Raw genomic sequence first — 11,151 nt, 5'->3', positions numbered from 1 at the left:
TAATTTTGCTAAGCAATCTGCTACTTGGCCTGTCCAAAGGGCCCTGATACCACAGCCTTTGGCAGAGGACAATGTTCAGGGGGCCGTGGGGCAACAGTCTGCAGCAGGGAGACAAGTGCAGAGGTCACTGAACTTGTCACTGGTAAATGCATAGTACCAGACTTTCATTGTGACCATTTTATTTTCTGATTTCACTTTTTGTTTAATTTAAATATCATTTTAATACTATATTGTTGCAAGATATACACAGCAAAAACACCAGGGCTGAAATAACACCTTTAAATGTTAGTTTAGGTCTAACTCGACATATTCTTTAAGTTGTTTTGTGAGTGTTGATCCAGCACTGGGGATTTTACTGCTCTGCCTTTTCATGGAACTCTCTTTTGTCTTTCAGGTTACCTGTAACGCGCGGTGGCCCGAGTGCTGCAGGGCGCGAGGCAGGACGGACAGACTCCTCCAACTGGGACTAACATTTATTAACATTTAAAGACAAAGGCACTCATACTTATTACAAACAAGAAACGGTTAACGCTAAACAAACACGACAAACAAGAATACATCTAACAAAAACGTGTTACATCTAGACATTATGCCGACAATAACCAACACCCTGCACACTTTAACACGGGTTTATATACATAAAGACGAAGTGCAGGTGTGGTTACAAACAAGACAGTCCTCCCGTCCAATGAACGTGAACCTCCGGGCGCCGTGTACACGTACACACAAACAGCACGGCAGTGCCCGGCGCCCACCCAGTACCAGACGGGCCCGGTGCCGCCAGCAAGGGAGACCTGCTGAGAGAAGGAGAAAGGCAGCTTCCCTGCCTCTCTCGGGGCAGTCCGTTACGCTCCACACAACGTTGCGCCTGTAAACACAAAAAGGCACAAACATAAGGCTCTGTGTCGTCCTCGCAGGCGCCTCGACGGACACGCGGGAGTGCACGTCCGCCCCGGTTCCAGACGTGCTACCTCCCCTAACGGTCCTCCTCTCTCCTCGCTCTAGGAGCGTCCCTGAGGCGGGCGAGTCCGCTGAGGGGAAGGGACTTAGGAGATCCTGCTGGCTCCACGCGACCACCCTCTTTCTGGTCGTCGTGGTGTCCCTCGGTCCTCCTCGGCCCAGGCTCCACAGCCTTAGGCCCCCCCAGAAAATCCTGGGGGTGGTCTCCTCCGGAGGAAGACGCAGACAAAGGTCGCGACCCTCTCCTCAATATCCTGGGATCCAGCGTGTGTCCTGTGGCGGTTGGTTATTCTGTAACGTGTTTTGGCCCAAGTACTGTAGGGTAGGGCAAGGGGCAGGACGCACAGACTTCATCAACAGGGATGAACATTTATTACATAAATGACAGCGGCACTCACACGTATTACAAACGATAAGCATGAAAGATTTGACATTTAAACAAACACGTTACATTCAGACATTACGTCTACAATGACCAACAACGCCGCACACCCTGAAGTGAGTTTAAATACACACAGACAAAACAAAGTACAGGTGTGTGCAGGCGTGGCCACAAACGAAAGTCCTCCTACTGCAGGTGGCTGGCCAAACCACGTGCCTCGCGTTCCGTGACATTACAAAGCCAAAGCTTGGTGGTGCTCAAGCTGCTGCTGAGCTAAATCTCTTTCACTCTGACCATTTCATATTCTAATCATTTCATTTTTTATTGTGTTTAATTTAAATGTTATATTAATGCTATCTTATTGCAACACATACACAGCAAAATCCCCATTGCTGAAATAAGACCTACTAATGTTAAATTAAGTCCAGTTGGACACATTTTTAAGTTTAAGTGTTGATCCATCACTGGGCATTTTGATGTTCTGTCTTTGCCTTTCAGTTTAACAAGCCAAAATTTGTTCCTACTGCAAAGACAAATCATAGTGCAGCAAGAAGAGTAATGAAAGGAAAACTAAAATTAAATATTTAAGTTGTGGCATTGATACGTGTTACCTTCAGTAACTCAGGTTTTATCAATGCTTTCACAGGCCCAAATCAACAACCCCACTGAAGCAACCAGTTCTCCTTTTACTGCAGCTTCAGTAAGTAATGGTATAACTCCTACACTAAAGATAGTTTAAAATATACTTCCCCTAACAAACAAAGAAGGAGAAAAAAAGTTACACTACAAAGCTATATTTTAATGTAGCTGCTAGAGCATGTGGAAGCTCAACAAACATTCAAATTTCAGTCTGCAGTAACATCTGCACTTGTCTATAATTCTTAATCTCCTTCTGTAAGATGAGCTCAAACCCAGGTCAGCTAGGTGACGACACCAATAGCCTACTGTGTGAACAACCACGCTCTAACAACGGTGGGCCCGTGTGCAGAACAGTTAGATCTTGGATCAGGTAATACAAAAAGGAAAAAAACTAAACACCATGCTGAGTGTGGCATAAAGGATGCCACAAGAAGAAATGGCAACCCCATTGCACTGGGGAAAACCAAACTAAAACTTCCAGAACAAAACCAGAAAACAGGGAGGAACTTGATTGGCTAAGGGAAGCCTCCAGAGAGAAACAGACTCGAGAGGGGAAGTGTAAAAACACAAACACCCTCGCAGACAAGAAGTGAGGTGTAGCACGAGGGCTCACAGGCATCAATACCTGAAGTTACCAGCTAGGAGCTTGGCTCAAAACTTTAGCAAAAAACCCAGTCATCTTCTTGAAATTACATATTAAGCTTTACCCTTATAACTGTAAATATATTCCATGGCATCTAAACATTTTAGACCCATATAGAAGCAACAAAACAGTTAAAGAACTGATATTTTTTAGTATTGTACACACGGAAATATATACATATCAGTAGTGATAAATGCTGTATTTCTTTTTTGCATTGTATTAAACAGCCTGCTACTGGTCCTGTCCAAGAGCCAGTAACTCAGACACTGCCTGCAGCCACCAGTCCTCTACCATCATGCTCTTCTGCATTGGTATGTAATCTCACATTCAGTTATATAATGTATTCACTATTTGCATTTGATTATAAGTGAAAGTTGTGTTAATGCTTTGTTATTGTTTTTTGCTTGTTTGTTTGTCTTTGAAGATCCAGGACCTTGACCAGTGAAGCTCCACAACAAATTCAGCTTACCCCGTTTCTGGTCAGAAGAAACCACTAGAAGCCCACAAATGGATAATGAGCTGTTCAAGGTGGGAGCCAAGGGTAAACCATAACTGCAAGATAACCTGAGGCTTTGGTAGTACCCATCACAATCAGGCCAGCTGTATCACCAGGCAGCTTTTTTGCACATCCACTACTGGTGTGGATGCCATACAGGTGGTGGAAAGTTAAGGTGGTCTGTCCCAGCCGTGACTGTAGACAGCACCAGCTCAACAGAGCAGACCTGCACAAGAGGGCACGACGGGTTCTAGACGTTGACAGGGTCTGCATCTATGGTAACAGGGACACTCACCTGTTCCAAGTGTAGAACCAGTCATGTCTCCTGGAGCCAGACAGTTCTTCAGCAGTTGGATTTGGCCCAATGCTCTAAATCACTATGAGTTATTCTCACACAAAAGTGCGGAGGATTTATTTAATCTTGCAGTTGAAATCACATTGTCACATGTAGTTTCATGAAAGATTTGTACTTACATATTTTCTTTCTGTGTCCAAGGTATGCTTGTGACATTTAGGTTATCCACCTGCTGGGTGAACGAAGCCTGGCCAACAGCCCCACACGGGTGCTGAAACAATTGAGGGAGAACCACACAGAGGAACTGCTATAATGTATCGTCTGGTATACAACAGAATGTGTGGACCTCTTGCATCTCACCAATCGGCTGCCCATGGTCTTCCCTGAGCCTTCACAGCCTGCTGTGGGGTCAAGCTGCAAATAGCTCCTGGCCATTTACAGCCATGATCTACTGACAAGGCTGGACAAAATCAAGGCTAAGATAACCTCACCATATGGAACCATCTTGAAGTTGAACTCCAGAAAAAAGGTTAGGAAAATTTGAATCAGATTTGCCTAATAATATTATGTCCTGTCACCAAGCATTTTCCACTTCATGTTTGGGCCATGTTTGGGCCAATGTCCTCATAAACTCTGGGCCATCACAAGACAGTGTACTCACTCTTTAAGCAATGCCATCATGGGAGAATCAGCTTAGTTCCCTCGCAGCAGTAGTCAAACCTACACAGGGAGACCCCATTGGCTTTCTAGTACAACAGTTTAACCTCTCAGCCATTTTAGTTTCGCGATACTCTGGGTGCTTCAAGTTCCATCCTAGGACTTCTTCAAGCTCAATTATGAGTCCCTGTTTGTCATTGATTCAGTGTTGCAAATGGCTTCAGATGCACATTCAAAGACAGGACTCTCCCAAATGGTCTACTCACTATTTTAATAAGATGATGTCAATCCAGGTGATCAGGCGATCAAATGCTTGTCAGTCCATGAGTAATAAGTGAGCCATTGTCATGCTCGTTGTCATGTCCCCTGTTTCCCTGGCTACCTACAGCACTTCCTTGTTTTCCTGCTATCATCTGTTTCTATGGTTTTCTGACTCCTCCCCTTTAGCTCCAGCTGTTCCTTGTTTGTCCTTCATTAAAGTTTCTATTTAAACCTTGTTCATTCATCTTGTGTTTGCTGGTTATTCTATTTGTATATCATCATTCTGTTGTATTTTCTCTCTGTGTGTTTGTCCAAGTTGTGTTCTGTTTGTATTCACCAGTTTTATTTTGTTCTCATTTGTCATCAGGTGCGTTCCCATCTGTTGTACTTTCTCTATTTGTATTTGCCAGTCTTTTTCTGTTCTCATTCCTTGTCAACTTTTCTCCAGGTGCATCATTTCCACTGCCCTGTTTATTATGCAAGTATTGTTTAGTCTTTTCTTTTCATCTCATTTTTATCTGTAACCCTCCAGTCTTCCATTTAGCTCTATTCCCTGTGTTTTCTGTTTTTGTCTTGGTTATCGTTTGTCTAGCTAAAGTAGCCCAGTTCAGTGTTAGGAGTGTGTATGTGATGTGTGTATTTGTAAACATATTTCTTTCCTTTCATCTTGTTGTTTGAAGGAGAAACAGATTACTGATTTTGTATTAAGTAAATGCAAAATACTTTATCATCACAGAATTACAAGTGTTTGAAATTACTGTTGTGATCATGAAATACATCATGGTGATTAACTGCCATGTAAATTGCAATTAACAATTTAATGCCCCTCCACTGTATTCAGCCAGTAAAGCACAAGCTTTAAGAGGCCAAACTAGATTGCCTATTTTGCTTCCTAGCAGCCAATACTTAGTAGCTCCCAACTGACAGCAGAAACAGCTTGTGCTCAAATAAACAAACATTACTCCATGGAGTCCTTTAAACATGTTAACTTAGAGGATGAAACGTTATTGTTCTTGTAGGTCCCATAACATTTCAAAAGTGTTTTCTTCTTTCTTTTATTTACATGTATTTGCTTTAAACCAACTGATGAAACCACACCCAACTGCTATGGTCACATAACTGTGGTCATCTTAAATAATTAATTCACATTTACATTTATGGCATTTAGCTGACACTTTTATCCAAAGCAACTTACAAGTCTGACTGAGTACAACTTGAGAATACATATGTAAACATCTGTTTCACTGCATACTTTGTTAGCCCCTTTCACTCAGTTCTTGTAATTATTATTTGGTTGGTGGCTCATTCTTAGCACTGCAGTGACTCTGACATGCTGATGGTGGTGTGTTAGTGTGTGTTGTGCTGTTACGAGTGGCTCAGACACAGCAGTGCTCCTTGAATTTCTAAACACCTCAGTGTCACTGCTGGACTGAATAGTTCACCAACAGCATCATATGGGCAGTCATGTAACCACCAATAAAGTGGTGATAGGTCATCTATCATCTCTGACTTTACATCTACAAGGTGGACCAATAAGGTAGGAGTGTCTAACAGTGTAAACACTGAGTAGACACAGTATTTAAAAGGTCCACCAGCACTGCTGTCTGAGATCCACTAATACCAGCACAACTAACTGACACACCCTGTCTGTGTCACTGCAGTGCTGAGAATGATCTACCATCAAAATAATACTCTGTGGTGGACCTGTGAGGGTCCAAACCATTGAAGTACAGGTATGCAGAGAAATAGATGGACTACAGTGTGTAATTGTAGAACTACACAATGTTCCTATATGGTAAGTGGAGCTGATAAAATGGATAATGAGTGTGTATACAAGCAGATGCACTTAATGAAGTGGCTGGTCAGTGTATAGATAAAGATGAGTGTAATATCATGCATACCAAAAAAGCTTTCCATTGTAATGAAATTCAAACATGAATACTTTTAGGGCATCTTTATATATTCTCTGTCTCCTTTCACTTTCATGTTTGCTTATTAGGTCCCCTCTGTATTGCAAAAGAAAATCTCCCTCATCAAAATGGACACAGCTGAATACTCCACGGCCTACATGAGGAAACAGAACATGTTAAGTCAGTACTTCCCAATCCTGGGCCTTCTGTTTGCTAATTGAAAACACCACATCAAACTACATTCATGTAAAACAAGTAAATAAATAGAGGCAATTAAACAAGAATATTAGATTACATTTATCTGGATTTATATATCTCACATCAAACCCATGTTTGTCTTTACAAGTAGATGTAAAATATGCAGCTTCCTCTTTTGGATTACGTTTTCTCTTTCTGAGCTCCATTATAGCCATTTTCCATAATGGTTCTATTCTTACTAGCAAAAAATATTCTTGTTTATTTTGTTCTTTTCATATATCAAAATAGTTGTCTGTTTATTTGTTTGAATCTATTCGAGACACATTAGCTGTAAAGAAGACTATCATCACACTTCTGCATTTTTGAACAAGCTATGAGTTTCTGAATAGTTGGAGTGTGCCCTGACAAGTGAATTAACATAAATAATGCAGGGACAACTATCTTATAAGGACAGCCTAGAAAAAAAAGTGTTAGTGAAAGTACATGGTTGACTAATTATGGGATAGGTTTATCTAATTAGCACTGCATAGTTTGAGGGAAAAAAAAACATGATGGCATACTTACTGATCAGTACAAACTAACCAGTAGACTTACAGGGATTATTTTTGAGTGATTCTAACAATGTGATTCAGCATCTGAACTGCCTGAGTTAGTTATATACAGGTATAAAAGGTGTGGTATGACATACAACATACAACAGAATTGCAGAATTACAGAATTTCCATACAACAGAATTACTGAATTCAGGCAGAGGAAACTCCATAAACAGCAGGAAATGAATGAACTAGCTCATGTTCAAGCACATAAACCCTGAATAGAACATGTTAGCACATATTCATTCAGGATGAACAACAGAGAATAATTGAAGTAACATACTCAGGAAAAGTAAACCCCATAAACAGAGAAGGACTAAACTAGCACTAGCCTAGAATCAGTAACACTGATTAGCTAGCTGACAGGTTTACAGGCTATCATCTAATAATATTCAGACATGGGCTTTAAGGTGAAAAATGTACTAATAAATTCACTCTAAATCAAAGGAATATTATGTGTGTGTGTGTGTGTGTGTGTGTGTGTGTGTGTGTGTGTGTGTGTGTGTGTGTGTGTGTGTGTGTGTGTGTGTGTGTGTGTGTGTGTGTGTGGAAGAGGGAGGGTAAAGTAAGAGAGAGAGCCCCAAATATCTAAACCCAGTTTAGGGTTTAATGGGTGGGACCAACTGATTAAGAGAGAGTGCTAGTAAATTAACTGGATAACATTTACTTTTTTGTAAATTCACTCCTGAAAAGGAGCCAAACGTCTTCAAAAGTGACAAGAGTGAAGGAAGGCAGCTCACTGAGTCTGTCACATATAATAACAAGGCATCTGCATATAATGACAGTTTCAGTTCAATACCTGAACGAGTGGTTCTTTGGAAGAGGGGTAAAGATTTTAGTGTAATTGACATGGGTTCAATAGCGAAAGCAAAAAGCAGAGGAGATAAAGGACATCACTGTCTGGTCCCACAAGACAAAGGAAAATAATCTGATTTAACACCATTATTACAAACACTGGATTGAGGGGAAATGTATAGTAGTTTTATCCAGGATATAAATTTGTCCCCAAGTCGAAATCTTTTAGCACTGTAAAGACGTAATTCCACTCTACTCGATCGAATGCCTTTTCCACGTAAAGAGAGACGACCACTTCTAGTACAGAAGAGGAAAGTTTTTTGTAAAGATAACATTTAAAAGCATACAAGTGTATATAAAAAAAAAAAAGTTGATGATCTTTAACGGAGCCGTTTTGGTCCTGTGAAATTATATTGGGAATAACATTTTCCAGACATAATGCCTAAGCTTTGGCCAGAATGTTCATGGCAGTGTTTAAAAGAGACAGGGGTCTATATAAATTGCAAGATCTTTGCAGGATCTTTGTCATTCTTCAAAAGAAGGGATATAGATGCTTGAGTTAGCGTTGGGGGCAAGGCACCAGCTGACAAAGATTCATCATAAACTACTAAAAGAAGAGGAACCAACTTATCTATAAATCCTTTAAAAACTCAATGGGAATCTATCAGGACCAGGAGACTTATTGTTTTGTATAGACTTAATATTTTTCCAATGTCAAAGGCAAATCAAGATGATCTGCAACCATGGGGTCTACGGTAGGAAAGGCCATACTCTCAAAAAACTACGATATCCCAACATCTTTTAGTGGAAACTCTGACTGGTAAAGCTTTGAATAAAAGGACTTGAAAATTGTATTGATTGAAAAAGGATAAGAGTGCAGTACACCTGTTGGGTCCATTATTTGGGGAATTACTCTGGATGCAGGCTGCCTCTTTAACTGATGGGATGTAAGTCTGGAAGGCTTGTCACTATACTGCATAATAATTAGTACGCATACGCAACAGTAATTGTTTTGCTTCTGTTTTTGTAATAATATTTATTTCACACTGTACATTGAGAAAGGAGTTTATTATAGGTGAAGGGTTGATTGCATTGAACTTGTCCAGCTCTGTAATTTTCACCATTAGGTCTTGCAGCCTAGCTTTCCTTAATCTGTTTGAGTACGCTGCATATGAAATTTGTCCACATAGATAAGCTTTAAGAGATTCCCAAAGGAGAGAAAAAGAAGTAGTGGCATTCTTATTAATGGTGATAAAATCATCAATAGAGGATGAAATAAATAAATGTGTTAAATATGCTATCTGACAGCAGTAATGGGTTGAATCTCCAGGATGCCAAAAAGACGGGACAGTTCAAAAGTTTAATGTCTAGGGTGAGAGGGACATGATCTGAAATGACTATTGGATGATAATGTGAAGAAATGTGAAGACTTTGGGAATGAGAGCTATCCACAAAAACATCAATACAAGAATAAATTTGGTACTATTCAAATCACCGCCAATTATTAAAAGATGGGTGTTTAAAGAGGGAATTGGGGCAAATAGCTTATTCATAAAATCAAGATAATCAAAACTGGGGACGTAAATATTTAGTAATAATAAGGGCGTATTAAACAGAGAACCTTGAACAATCAAATATCTGCCATTCGCATCTGCAATGATATTGTCAACAGTGAACAGAAGCCCTTTTTTAATTAAGATGGCTACACCTCTGGTTTTACAATTGAATGTTGAATGGAAAATATCAATGGAAAACACAAGCGCGCACACACAACAACCTCTACCTTTCCAACCCATGAACTCTAAAGGCTCAACCGTGACCCAACCCTGCTTAAACAGCACTCCCGATTACACAGCATGGTTCAAGAGATAGAGACCGAGATGATAAGAAAAAAAGTATATTTCTATACACAAATGTAGGTGCTCACAAACATAACCGTGCGCACTGATGTCAGACAGAATAAGGTAGTCATCAAGAGTGATCAACAGAGCGAACGGACAACATAACATTAAGTATTGCTAGTGGTACAAGTAGAGAAACTAAACAGAACAACTACCATCGTAAGTAAAGCAACTTGAGTTATAATTTTAACGTCTTCAGTGTAGGTGAATCGAATAGTAATCAGTCGAAGATAAAACATTCAAGTTTTTGGGCATTATTTGGTTCCACAAATAAGATTTTCAGAAAAATAAGATACAAGAAACAGTCTTCTTATCCAAATAGGAAAATTACTTGGTTAGCGTAGCGACAAATTGCTTTGCCTCCTCAGGTGATGTAAAGTCATGGTACTTGCTGTTGTGTGCTATCCAGAGATGCACTGGGTAGAGCAAACCTTCAACAGATTGAAGCTGTTTACAGATATCGTTGAAGGCAGCGTGAGCTCTCACCGTCTTGGCAGTAAAGTCAGGGAAGATCGAGAGCGCCATGCCAGAAATAATGATGCGCTCTTGGCATCTAGCTCTCTTGAGGATATCAATGCAGTCTTCATAATGATACAGTCTCGCTATAATATAGCATGGTGATTCCTAGTCTTGTCCCGATGAGCATGTGTCCGAAACCCATCCTAGATGGGTTAGAGAACGTCCATTAAGGGCAACAGAGAAGACTCCATTGGGCATACTACCAAAGATGGGAAGTAGTTAATAAAATGCCTGATTGTACAAATGGGATGCTTCATACTAGTAAAGAGCATGCACCTTTTGATCTAAGCAGACATGGTGGATCGATTTTATGCCCATGGCATATGAATAATATCAAATTCTATGATTTCATAAATCATAGCCTTACAAGGTTTGAATTTTGAGGGTGCAATGAGCCTCTTGACTGCCTTTTCAATGCTCTTCGTGTTACTGTCTCCCAACCAACAAAGAGCGCAGGGAGGAGACAGCCACTGATGGCTGGGAGGTAGCAGAGGGTTGAACAGGTCCACTGGACAGCTGACCCATGGCAGGGTCAGTGCTGGTGCAGGGCTCGGTGGGGTCAATAGATGTCTGACTGATGGTGGGCTCAGTGCTAGAGCAAGGCTGGGAAGCAGACTGAGTGCTGCTGAAGGACTGGGCAGTGGTTTGAGTTCCTTTACAGGCCATGTTCTCAGTCTTACCCTGAACAGCATATCAGCCCTTGCCAATAGGATGGGGGCCCCCCGAGGGCACTTCTGAAGGCGCCTGATCTCATCTGGGCCATCCCCGGTGATCCCGGACCCATGGTTCACCCAGAACCCAGAATTTTCCCAAATTCCTGTCCCAGGTGACCTCGGTGACCGCTCCAGCAAAGAGGTGGGACTATGGTGATAGAGGGTCAGACGTTGTTTCACATGTTAAGT

This window comes from Electrophorus electricus, chromosome 2 (genome assembly GCF_013358815.1).
Source record: "Electrophorus electricus isolate fEleEle1 chromosome 2, fEleEle1.pri, whole genome shotgun sequence".
Lineage (NCBI taxonomy): Eukaryota > Metazoa > Chordata > Actinopteri > Gymnotiformes > Gymnotidae > Electrophorus > Electrophorus electricus.
Note: the sequence above shows the minus strand (reverse complement) of the source record.